The sequence below is a fragment of the Camelus ferus genome, chromosome X (genome assembly GCF_009834535.1).
Source record: "Camelus ferus isolate YT-003-E chromosome X, BCGSAC_Cfer_1.0, whole genome shotgun sequence".
NCBI classification, from domain to species: domain Eukaryota; kingdom Metazoa; phylum Chordata; class Mammalia; order Artiodactyla; family Camelidae; genus Camelus; species Camelus ferus.
In genome coordinates, this window is record NC_045732.1 from 18,741,370 (window position 1) to 18,753,732 (window position 12,363).

Consider the following 12,363-nt stretch of genomic DNA (forward strand, 5'->3'; position numbering starts at 1 on the left):
CAGGTGATGCTTCAGATTCCCCCACCCACCATCTTGTCTTCCAGACTCTTGGGTCAACCATTCCCAACCCTCACCATCATCCCTGCAAATCTGATTTAAGCCAGTGGTTACCAAAGTGTGGTCCAGGAGCCTCTGAAAGCAGTATTGCCTAGAAGTTAGGAATGTGTGCCTGGGAATCAGGCTGCCTGAGACCACATCCTTCCCTAGCATGTGTACCTTGGACAAGTTTTTTAACAGTTCTGAACCTCAGTTTTCTCATTTCTAAAATATTAGCAATGTCCACCTCACAGGGTGGCTATGAGGAGTCAATGAGACAATACGTGTAAAATACTGTTCCTGAGCCTGGCACATAAGAAATGCTCAGAAAAAGTCAACTACTACTCTTAGAGATGAGCAAAGCAGAGGAAAGCACTGCTGTAGAAATGCCATCATTTCTGTGGTTCTTAAAAAAGGGTGACTCCAAAGACTTCATTCTTTCATTTAAATGAAAGGCTATTTGTCTACTGGTGACTTTAACACAGTGACTAAAACCTGGTGTTCATACCCTAAAGTTCACCCTTTACCTGAGTTTTGTGGGGACTTGAAATCTCTCCTGTACAGGCCTTGTCCCTGCCCCCAGGAACACAGCAAATCCCTCCCACACAGCTGTACATGCCGATGGCATTCCCCCAATTTTAAGGAAGGAAAAAAATGCACTTTGTTTTAGGGCCTCATCAGAAGTTCTCACAGTTGGCGAGATTTTTTTTTTTTTTATTGCTGTTGTTCTTGCTTTTGAGTTAGAAATTACTATTTAGTTTCATCAATTTCAACTGAATTTGGGAAGGGCTGTTTGGCTAACTCTGCAGTGGGTGGCAAAACATTTTACAGCCACAGTATTGGGGGCCCCTAATGTTTCAATATATGGACATTTAAATGCATATCCATTGAATTTTATGATTCTCTACTACCATCCTAGTATCTCTGCAAATAGCAAAAGGAAAGTGGTATTTGACAAAGCTGGTGTATTTGAGACATATTAATCTTCCCCATCGATACAGAAGAACGTGATGGCACGTGGTGATTTTGTACATCAAATATCTTGCAGAATTTTAACTTGGGAATCCTGTGCTAAATAAATCAGAAAAGCCCAAGCAGGTTAAGAGAGCACGCCTACTAGGTGTACAAGGTCACTTTGATTCTAACTGAAGTACAAAGACCACAAACATCCATAATTACCTGGTGGCTGAGCTGGGCCTAGAGGTCAAGGGTTGTGGCTGTCAGTCTAAAGCCTTTTGTGTGTCCTATATTGTGGCATGAATCTTGGAGCTGTGATGTCTTGGCAATGGAAATAATTGCTTAGCTGGTAGAGACCTCAAGGAGCAGACAATTCCACGTTAAAAAAAAAAAAGTGACTTGGAGAGCTCAAACCAAATCCATTCTACCATATCAATTAGCTGATTTCACAGCTGATTTTCACATGATAAGAAGCACTACTTTGTCTTGCCTGTCTGAAATCAGGAACTCTTTTACGGCAGCACATTTTGTTCAGAGCAAAACATTTTTTTACTGAGCACTCGCGAACTCATAATCTCATTTTCCAAAGGGCTATCTCTTAAAACATCATCAGCTGAAAGAAATTTATCTCTTTACATAAATTAATTTCACAGACAATTTTTCATGAACACCTCCTTTAAAGGCTAACACTAAATAGACTCATGCCGGCAACTACACTTTCTCTCGGTTAGCAGGCAGTTTTGCTTTCTGGGAGGGAATTTTCATCTGCTGGACAAGCAAAGGGTCTTGGGAGTGAGGAGCTATATCAAATAGTCAACACAGAAAAGAAATGAAAAGAACCAAAGAAACCAATGTCAACTAAGTCAAGGACACGAGTACTATGAGACACACTGGGCTGCGATGCCATCTGCTGCACATTTTTTAGCTCTACCCCTGCGATTAACTCTCTGTATTAGCCCCTGACCTCTACTCAATCCCCTTGCCCTCCTACTTACCAATTTCTTTGCTCGTTGTTCTAGTTGGTATCTCCTCACAGAAGGCAGGAGTCCCACCAAACAACCAATTTTACTAGGAAAATCACAAAACCAGGTTGTTAAATTCAGAGTTGCTCCCATGTCAACTGGTAAACAGCTGCTGCCCAAAGCTCCTTGAGTCCTCCCTCCCACACTGACAGGACCACCAAGTGGGCGCTGCCTGGGCACTTGTTGCCCACCAGCCTTCCAGCTAGCACACAACTCCTACACACACCCATCTTTATGAGTCTTCCCAGCCAGAGAAGGCACAGTCCTCAGCTGGGAAGATGGCATTCCAGTCAGCAGTGCTGGCCAGCAGTGGACAACTGCCCAGTGCCTAGCTAGTCCCTGAGGCTGTGGTCCAGCCTTACAGGTTCATACTCCCCGTGTTGAACCATCACATTCATCTGGTCCAACTATAACTTCAGTTCTTCTGGCTGTTTTCACTCAACATATAATATACTAAACTAGTGTAGCTTCTTGACACTCAACTATTAGTGTAATTACCTTTAAAAAAATAACACAAACTTGATTGCTGAACAGTTTTTATACAGTACACTCCCAAAGTATTGTTTCTCCTAGACGATAATTTTCAGTGACTTTGATTTTGTTCATCTACAATCAATAGGCAAAACAGTATTTTTCTTGGTTGCAATCATTGTCCAGACATTTATTAAGTTCCAGGCATTGTATTCAGACAAATGGTACAGGTAGGCCTTGGAGAGATTACAGGTTCAGTTCCAGATCACTTCAATAAAATGAATATTGAAAAAAAGTGAGTCATACAAATATCTTGGTTCCCCAGAGCTCAGACTATCCTGTAGCCTATTAAGTGTGCAATAGCATTATGTCTAAAAAACAATGTACGTACCTTAATTAAAAATACTCTATTGCCATGGATGGACCTAGAGATGATCATACTTATTTACAAAACAGGAACAGACTCACAGGCATAGAAAACAAACTTATGGTTACCAAAAGGGAAAGGAGGGGGAGGGAGAGATAAATTAGGAGTTTGGGATGAACAGATACACATTACCATATATAAAATAGATAAACAAGGACCTACTGTATAGCACAGAGAACTGTATTCAATATTTTGTAATAACACAGAATGAAAAAGAATCTGAAAAAGAATATATATATACACACACACACATTTCTGTAACTGAATCACTTTGCTGAACAACTGAAACTAACACAACAGTGTAAATCAACTATACTTCAATAAAAAAAAAATCTGTTACTGAAAAATGCCAACTATCATCTGAGCCTCCAGTGAGTCATAGTAGTAACATCAAAGATCACTGGTCACAGATTGCCATAACAAATAAAAGACTGATTTAAAAGTTTGAAATATTGTGAGAATTATCAAAATGGGACACAGAGACATGAAGTGAGGAAATGCTGTTGGAAAAATGGCACTGACAGATTTGCTCAACACAGGGTTGCCACAAACCTCTTTGAAAAGAAAACGCATTATCTCTGCAGTGAAATAAAGCAACGTGCAATAAAATGAGGCATGCCTGCATAGGGATCAAGAAAGCTAAATAACCTCTGACCCCATGAACATAGATAGGTAATAACAAGCAGAAATATTGATAACCAAAAAAAAAAAAAAACCTTGTATGCATTGAGCTACAAACTATTTTGCTGCAATATTATTCCCATCCATACGTATAAATTGTGTGGAGTTTGGGGAGCATTTTTACTGCCTTTGCATAAGATTTGAAGGGCCACGGTTTCCAAGCTTTATACTCAAAGACAAGAGTGACAAACTCAAATGATGTTCAAACACTTGGGATTCTTTTTCCTTCTCTAAAAATATCAATAGTATTTTTTAATAACTACCATCTGTTGGGTAAATGTTAGGTGACAGGTATAATGCTAAAGGCATGTTGCCTCATTTAATCATCACATAAGCCATGCTGAGATGTTATTCCCTTTACTCAGTGAGGAAAGGGAATCAGAAAGGTGAAGTAACTTGTCCAATCACTGTCTGGCCTCAGGTTCATCTGACTCTTAACTATTCTGCTATGTTGGGTTGGGTCCTGCTCCTATTCAGACATCTGACACTAATGCCAAAAGGAACAGATGCTCTGAACAAAGATTGAAATTTGACCTTGATTAGGGTACCAGAAAAAAAGACTCAGTCTTGTTCTCAAAATGAAGATTTTCTTGCAAATAAAAGCTCTCGTTCACTGGACAAATAGTCACTGAATACCTATTGTGTGCCTGCCTTTCTTCTGGGAGCTGATTATTAAAGTAAAATTGACATGGATGCTAACTCACTGGGTAACTTACCACTATACTAAGGACGATGAAAAAGAAGAAACAAGTAATTTAAACTATTCTCCTTAAGGAGAGCAGGGAACTCAGCTTGAATCTAAATTTTGTTCAGCACAGAAATCAGGTATATTTAGGGATTTGGGAAGGAGAATACAGGATCCCTGAGCATTTGTGGAAATGTGCCATTTAAAGAAACTCATTCTAAGGGAAGAGAATCATAAGAACAATTTGGGCACCAGGACAGTGGACAAGGTCAAAGAAGAAGGTTGGTCTTCTGATGGCATAGACTGATGATGCAATCCCAAAACCAGGGGCCGGAAGCAAAGGAGCAAGCAAAACTCACCAGAGCTAGACCACCAAGGCGTCAACTGTGGCAGTTCCATTCATGGACACCAGCACCCCACTGCTCTTGGCTCTTGTGGCCAAGGGAGACTGTGCCCTCCAGGCAGACATCAGTGCCCTTGGCATGGGACTTGGGCAAAACATTGGCTTTGGCCTCCTCTTTGGAAACCACCACCACCGAGTGAGCCAGCTGCTATCATGGGCATTAACAGCATGAGGAGACTGTCCCACAGAGGTCTGGAGCAGGAGAGAGGACAAACACAGGTACCACGGGGCAGCCAAGGGAGTTTATTCCTGGAGCCTTCATGAGATACCTCCCTGAGACTTCCAAGACCATCTGGAAGGAATTAGAAGGACCAGAGTTCCAACAGAGTGCTGGACGTGGAGGCTGGGCATGGCAGTTTAAGCATCTGCTCATTTTCTGCCAATCTGTATTAAACGGATTTGTAATATTGCGGTGTGAGAAGATTAATGAAGTCTCGCTTTATCGGTGAAATGTGAAATAACTCATCCATAATTTTTAAAATTCAAGAACCTCATAATTCCAAAGCTGCATGACCAAGTGATTTTCATGTGGAGTTTATCCTATTGTCACATGACACAGCCACTTTTGCTATTAAACAGAAATAAATCTTCCGATTAGAATATGTATTCATCTGAATTACACAGGTTTTGAATTACACAAGGTGCATGCGCTTTGTCACTGTTGCTTTGACCTATTCAAGCTCCAGGCTGGTGTGGCTGGGACACTTGGGTTGTATAAACAGCAAAGACAAAGAGGTTGATGAATCAGATATTCCTTTCAATCAATGAAACAATGCCTTTTCCTTTCATTCAAATAAATTAATATCTACTTTCTTACAACATGGCATTTTCTCAGAAGACTCCTTAAAATGAATTAAGTACGAGTTGCATTTTGAAGCCAGCTCCTGCAGAGACTTATTCCCTAAGTAACCATTATACTTACGCACGGCTGTTAATACTTTTATTTGTCAATTCATTGGTGATTACACCCATTTATTTTTCATCTCTCTGTGGGATGAATTCTGTCCGCCCACTCAGAGGTCACCCCTGGCCATAAGTATTTCATGAGCCTTTTGTAAAGACAGTCTTCTGAACTCAAGAGATTGCGTGTGCTATAAGGGATTTTTGGTTTTGCTTTTTTACGGCAAAGATAAATGCAGTAATTGAGATAAGCAGGCTCTTAGAGCCAGTTCTGTTTGTGTTTTTTTTTTTCTTCAGGCTTTGGAATTATGTTAGTAATCACAGAATATGAAGAGTTAGACTGGTTCTGCCCAGTGTGGAAGCCATTGACTACATCTGGCTATTGAACACTCCATGGTGGCTAGTCTGCGTTAAGATACGCTTTAAATGTAGAACATTCACTGGAATACAAAGACTGAATATGAAAAATATGTAAAAAAAAGTCTCCTTAATAATACGTTAGGTTCATCAAACATTGAAATAAGAATTGTCTGGATACATGGGTTAAATAAAATATAGTACTAAAATTGATTTCACCTGTTTCTTTTCACTTTTTTAATGAGACTAATAGAAAATTTTAAAATATATATGTAGCTCATATTATATTTTGACAGTGCCGGGTTACATGCTGCCATTACTCCTCCAACACTACTCTCTTTCCCCATTTTTATATGGAGGGCATGCTGGCACTGGGGGATTTCTCTCTTTTACATCAGTGGAGGTCCAGATATCTCCAGAATATTCCTGAATATTTTCAGGGAGTGTGTCTCCATCCTTGCTGTCACTCTGAACTGCCGTCATGCTTCTGTACCCTCAGAACAGAGCATCTTTTACCATCTTCACCATCCCTAGTTTTAGTCCCCTAAGAACTCATGTTTCTAGACTCACAAAAAAATTCTTTCACACACCTCTAAAAAATTTTTTTTCATGGACACACACTTTTCTTTAATGAGACTTCAAGGAGGAATTTAGTTCCCCATTATCTCGATCTCTCTCACCAGATTCAGCTCTGGGTCTTTACTGGTGTAACCAAAAAGCCTCTCAAAATGTCTTCCCGAACAAGAGTAGTCTTTCTCCAAGATATACTCTGCACCCTGCCCCTACGGAATGTGAAAAAGCCACTTTAGCCAGTGCTAAACCAGTTCCCACCATTCCTTGTTTCTCCCACTACACGGGCTTGATAACTCTGCACTGGGCAGGGTCAGAAGGTGGCAAGACGTCTTGTAAGAGTTGTCTGTTTACCATGTTGCTTTACTGGGTTTGCTCATTCAAGCCTTCTGGCTTATTTACATGCATTCAGTCCCCACTCTGGAATATCCGTGTATTTTTGAATAGCTGTTTGTGAATCATTAGCTTTGATCAAACACCTGTGCATTTCACCCTTTCTGTGGGCCAGGCATTGTACTGGGTCAGAGGGATGCTGGGGACCCCGAGACAGGATTTGTCTCTGCCTCCCGCTCTGGGCACTTCTGCCCACTGAGCTTTCACTGAGCCTCGCAGAGCCTGGATATGCCTGGGTTGGGGTGGCTGTAGGGGGAGAACCCCAGAGCCCCCTTGGCTGGTACCTAAGCAGAGGGAGGGAGGCGTCTCCAGGCAGGTGGGTCAGTGATGGGGATGGTGGAGCCCCCCCATTGCCCTGTGGTTATAAGGAGAAGAGGACCAGGACGGCGCTGGGCTCTGATGATGACTTTCTAAAAATTCAGTAATACATTTTAATGCAAATATTTTTCACTAATTTACACATGGCTGTTTCCGGATCTGAAGCAGGAAACAGACAAGATGTCATGTTAACTCAGAAAATAAGGATGTTTTCAAAGATTAACAGATGGGATCCCCAGGACACAAAAGTTAGCTTCTACTGTCCCAGGTCATAAAAATTTGAAAATTAAAAATAAAAGAGTCTGGTTCCACTCATTATGGAGTAAGGACACTCCACTCCATCTCTCCCTCTGATTATAACACCAATGAAGCAGCATCAGGAAATCTCCAAATTTCTAAACAGGAATGCTTTTTCTAGGAGTCCAGAATCAAATCAAGCCAAAACAATACCGACAGATAGAGAACACCATCAAGCCCTATAGCAGCGGGCTTAGAGGACCAACATAAATTGTGGGGATATCAGGGGTAGATAAAAACTGAGTTCTAAGAAGGCTCTTGGGAAATTAAAAACAAGAAAAAAAAGGAAAGAGTCTTCAGGCTGAAAACAAGGATCAATCATGGAAAATGTCAAAGAAAACAAAATGACTCATGAATTTCAGACAGGCACAAAATGAATGTTTAACAATTATATAGGAGATAAAATAGAATTAAGCAGTCACTAGATAAGATGCTGAAAACAGAACCCCTAGTCAGCTAAAGTAGCCTTGCCTACTTCTTTAAAATTTTTCAAGACAAAATTTCAAGGAACCAACAACTGCACATTTCAGGCTACTTTCAGAGTCATAAATCAAGTCAGAGAAAATTCCAAAAGCCATTTAAACCAAATATCTGTTCCAGGAAGGAGCAACACTTAACTAACTCAAAAGGAAATTTTAAAGGCACTTTGGAGGAACTCCTACCACCTCCTTGGTTCCCCTTTCTGATGCTCAATCTATCTCAGAGATGCCAGCTGTGGGCCTCTGGCACCTTAGGGGCCAGAGAGAAACGGGCACAGACCACAGGCCATTATCATGGCCTGGGCAGTCCTAGATTCTCCCCGTGACTTCTGCTGACTCCTGGAGTTGCGCTCCTGGGGTCAGGCAGTGATGTTCAGCTATACCATCTCTGAGACGGGCTGAGTCCCCCGCCGCTCCACCCCCTGCCCAGATGTGAAGATTAGTTCTTTCACCCCTTCCCACAAGTACTCTTCTCATCCTGAGCATTTTGTGAGTTTTAGTAGAACACTTTCAAGCTTGAAGAGTCTGCAGGGAAAGGTCAGATACGAGAGTGCAAGGACCTCTCCCATCTCCCTACTCTCTTCCTTTCTTTCCCTTGCACCCGTCTGATTGTCTCCTCTTCATCCTAAATGGATGATATCCCCACTTTCCAGTTGCAATTTTTAATTTATTTGTGTAGAATAACCCCCACCCCACCCCTGCTCAGGCTCGCTCGCTCTCTCTCTCTCTCTCTCTCTCTCTCTCTCTCTCTCTCTCTCTCTCTTTCTCCTACCCTCCCAGTAATCAAGAAGTCTCAGTGACCACCACAAGCAGTCAGGACTTCCAAACAACTATAGTACTCTTGTTAAGAAGAATTTGGATGCCTAAAATTATCTCTATTTCAGTCCACCCATCGAAGCAGGATCATTTCTAAATTTAAAGCAAATGTCTCTATTATTCTCAATCCTTCACTAAAGTTCTTGAGGAGTCAGTTACGTTAAGCACTGCCTGGCTTCTACATGTTAGAGTCTAGTTTCTACCACAGATAAGTTTCAGGTCTTCTTCAGTTTTCTATTACTTTTCTTGCCTACACCTCAGGTGAGGTTCCCCCAGAAGCAGGCACTGAGTCAGGGATTTGAACGAAAGTAGCTAATTTTGAAACTGAGCAGGACCCTGCAGGGCACATTCCTGAATTATTTTACAGGTACTATAACTGCCACCATGTAAGCAGCCCTTTGCAGGAAATCGCCCCAGCAGGAAACCCCTTTTCTTGTCCCTTTAGCAAAGCTATATTGTCACTAACCTTAAACCAGGCACCCCCATGCCCTACTCATCTCCAGCCCAAGCACACCTTTCAAATCTTTTGATCACACAATACCCTGCCTAACCTGTTGGGCTTTTTCCAAAGATCAAAGAAGTAGAAATGGATAGTAAGTAATAATCAAAGAAGTAGAAATGGACAGTAAGTAATAAATGAACAGATCTCTTCCCCAATTTCCCCTTCAGTAATCTTGCTAACAAACTGTGTAAACAAGATAGCATCTAAGGAAAATTCACAAGGAACTGACAAGCCTGGGGGAGAGGGGTGGGTGCAACAACTCTGACCCCCTTATCTCAGTGATCAACTGGGATTATTTCCCTACTTTAAAAACTTTTCTGGCTTAGCAGAATCTTCAGAGATGGTCTTCAGGGACACTGAGCCCACCATCCCCCCAGATTGCCAGCATTCTGATTAAAAGCAACTTTCCTTTCTATCAACATTGCCTCTCTGTTATAATATATATACATATATATATAGCATTGATTGGGGTAGGGTGGGGGATGCACTAACTTCATCTGTTCTGATGAATAACCTACACTTGTTCAGCCTCGACTGTTCTGCCCTAGCCCTGGTGGGCTCCTAGGTAACATCCAACTAGCGTAAGTCAACTTACTTGCACCCCAATCATCCAGCAGGGTTGACTTGGTTTCTTTTACTCTCTGGGAAAAGTTTCAGAAGGATCCTTATAACCTAGTGAACACAATAAGCAAAGAAGGCAGAGAATAACCATGTTAGTGAAATGCAAGCGATATTTATCACTACTTGATGAACTGGTGGCTGATGTTTAATTCCAATGATTTTTTTAAATTTTATTATTTATTTTATTGAAGTATAGTCAGTTTACAATGTTGTGTCAATTTCTGGTGTACAGCTTAATGTTTCAGTCATGCATATACATACATATATTCGTTTTCATATTCTTTTTCATTTTAGGCTATTACAAGATATTGAATATAGTTCCCTGTGCTGTACAGTAGAAACTTGTTTATCTACCTCATGTATAGTAGTTAGCATCTGCAAATTTCCAACTCCCAATTTATCCCTTCCCACCCTCTCTCCCCTCTGGTAACCATAAGTTTGTTTTCTATGTCTATGAGTCTGTTTCTGTTTTAATTCCAATGATTATTCCCATCATTCTGACAGCTTACTTATCCCAAACTTTATCACTTTCAATCTGGGCTTACAAACAGATTCCCATTGGTCAAGAAATGTAAAGAAAAAAAAATCCATGAGCAGGAAAGGAAATGTCTGTAAAAGTGATACTGGGTCCAGTTACCTTGGCTTTGGGCAAAGTGAGAGCTTCGAGGAATCTGGTATGATTTTTTTTTTTTTTTTTTGGTCATAAAGTCTCTGTCTCAAAACGTGATTTACTCTTAATTTGAGTGTATATGAATATTAGATTATGAAATGATGATTTCTTCCAGTTAAAATTAACTAAGTGTACAAATGTCTTTTTCAATTGGAGTCTGAAGTGGTGATATTTGTCTTTTTTGCTCTGCCATCTCCCATTCCTTTGGCAATCCCCTTTAACATTCCCAACCAGTGTCCCAGTAGTTCAGTAAAAAGCAATGGTATATACTGCAATGGGGATGCCTTGGAGCTATTAGTGAAGCACCTTTGTGGCCCCATCCAGGTCCTACCCTCATGTTCCTAATTTATATTTCCCTTTCATCTCACTTCTCAAAATTCTTACTCCAGCTAGATCTCATGTATATAATGAACTAATTCATATTAAGGCGCAAGTAGCTTCAAAAGAGCTTAATGCTTTACAATTCCCCCAAGATACTTGACATTTTAAAAAGCAATGTGTTATTTATTAATGGTGGAATCTTAGGTGGTATATTGGAAAAGCTGTGGGAATATTTTTTTTTGCAGGAAGGCCTTTAGTGGCATCTTTCAAATCCCTCCATTTGGGTGAATAACTTTTCCATCTTGGGACATCAGTCTTAGAGGGGTCCCAATAGAACACCATGAGACAACTGAATGAACTGTCTATGTGAATAAGGGATGGGGTAGAATGTAAATCAACCTCTCTGCAGGATGATCCCTTTTGAGTGTATGGAGTTGGATTTGTTTATCCCATAGTGGTCCCACAGGAAAAACAGAGAAGGGAAATCCTGAAAAGTCATCATTGAATACTAATCGTGCATGCAGCTGAGTCTCCAACAGAAAATAAGAGTTTGTGGAGCAGAATTCAACCTCAGAAAAGTAATTCCCCAGAGTCTATCCAATCCATCATATGCCATCTTAGGCACAGACTGCTGACTGTCCCCTAATACCCACTTTGTTTCTCTTACAACTCCTGATTTTCAGCTGAGCACATGGTCACCAGGTAAAGACTACATTTCCCAGCCTCATGCTCAGTGAGGCTGGCCATGTGATGAAATTCTAGTCAATGAGCTATAAATGTAATCTCATCATATGATCTTATCTGAGGACCTTTCTTAAAAGCAAGACCTCACCTTTTCTTCCCCACCATCCCCACCCCATCAACCCTTCCCTCATCCTTCTGCTTAACATATGCATGGGATGGCTCTAGCTTCATCTTGGACTATTAGGATAAGGGCCATACCCCAGGGAGGACCGAGGGGAGAGTTGGAAGTATCCTGGGCCTCTGTGGAGCAAAACTTTCATACGAGCTCTAGAAGATCCAACTCTAGACTTCAAAGTGAGAAACACAAAAGCTTCTACCAGGAGTTTCTGTTCCAGTCAAACTAATCCCACCTGATACACCACCCTTTTTTTGTTTGTTTGCTTTTAATTTAACTCAACTTCTCATAGGTAAGAAGAACCTATGCATCATGCAGGCACATTCCCAGGTTGGAGAGTTAATGTTATCACATACGTCAATACCCCAGTATTATCCAGATGGGTTTTCAACATCATTCTCTCTTGTTACTTCATTATGATCCTTGATGCCTAGATAATTGGAGCACCAGCAGAAAGTGAAAAGAATCTAGCCAACATAATAACTAGTTAGTTAAAAAATAATAATAAAGGATAATCAGATAGATGAGTTTAATTCTGGCTTTATCTGCAGATTGTTAAGCAGGACTCATCTGAAAGC

The 12,363-nt window shown here is 40.9% G+C and overlaps 1 long non-coding RNA gene across 14 annotated transcripts in view; it reads right to left on the reverse strand.

Moving 5' to 3' along the window:
• Window positions 1-12,363, reverse strand: part of LOC116662171 — a 138,978-nt gene that overhangs the window by 107,653 nt on the left and 18,962 nt on the right. For 8 of the 14 annotated variants that reach the window (XR_004318177.1, XR_004318171.1, XR_004318166.1 and 5 more), the window contains 5 exons: window positions 9,910-9,986; window positions 4,639-4,874; window positions 2,514-2,621; window positions 1,989-2,061; window positions 1,216-1,350 (listed from right to left, as the gene is read on the reverse strand). This is a non-coding gene — a long non-coding RNA (uncharacterized LOC116662171). The remainder of the gene's footprint in view (window positions 1-1,215; window positions 1,351-1,988; window positions 2,062-2,513; window positions 2,622-4,638; window positions 4,875-9,909; window positions 9,987-12,363) is intronic. The other 6 variants (XR_004318176.1, XR_004318173.1, XR_004318169.1 and 3 more) reach the window with 5 other exon arrangements.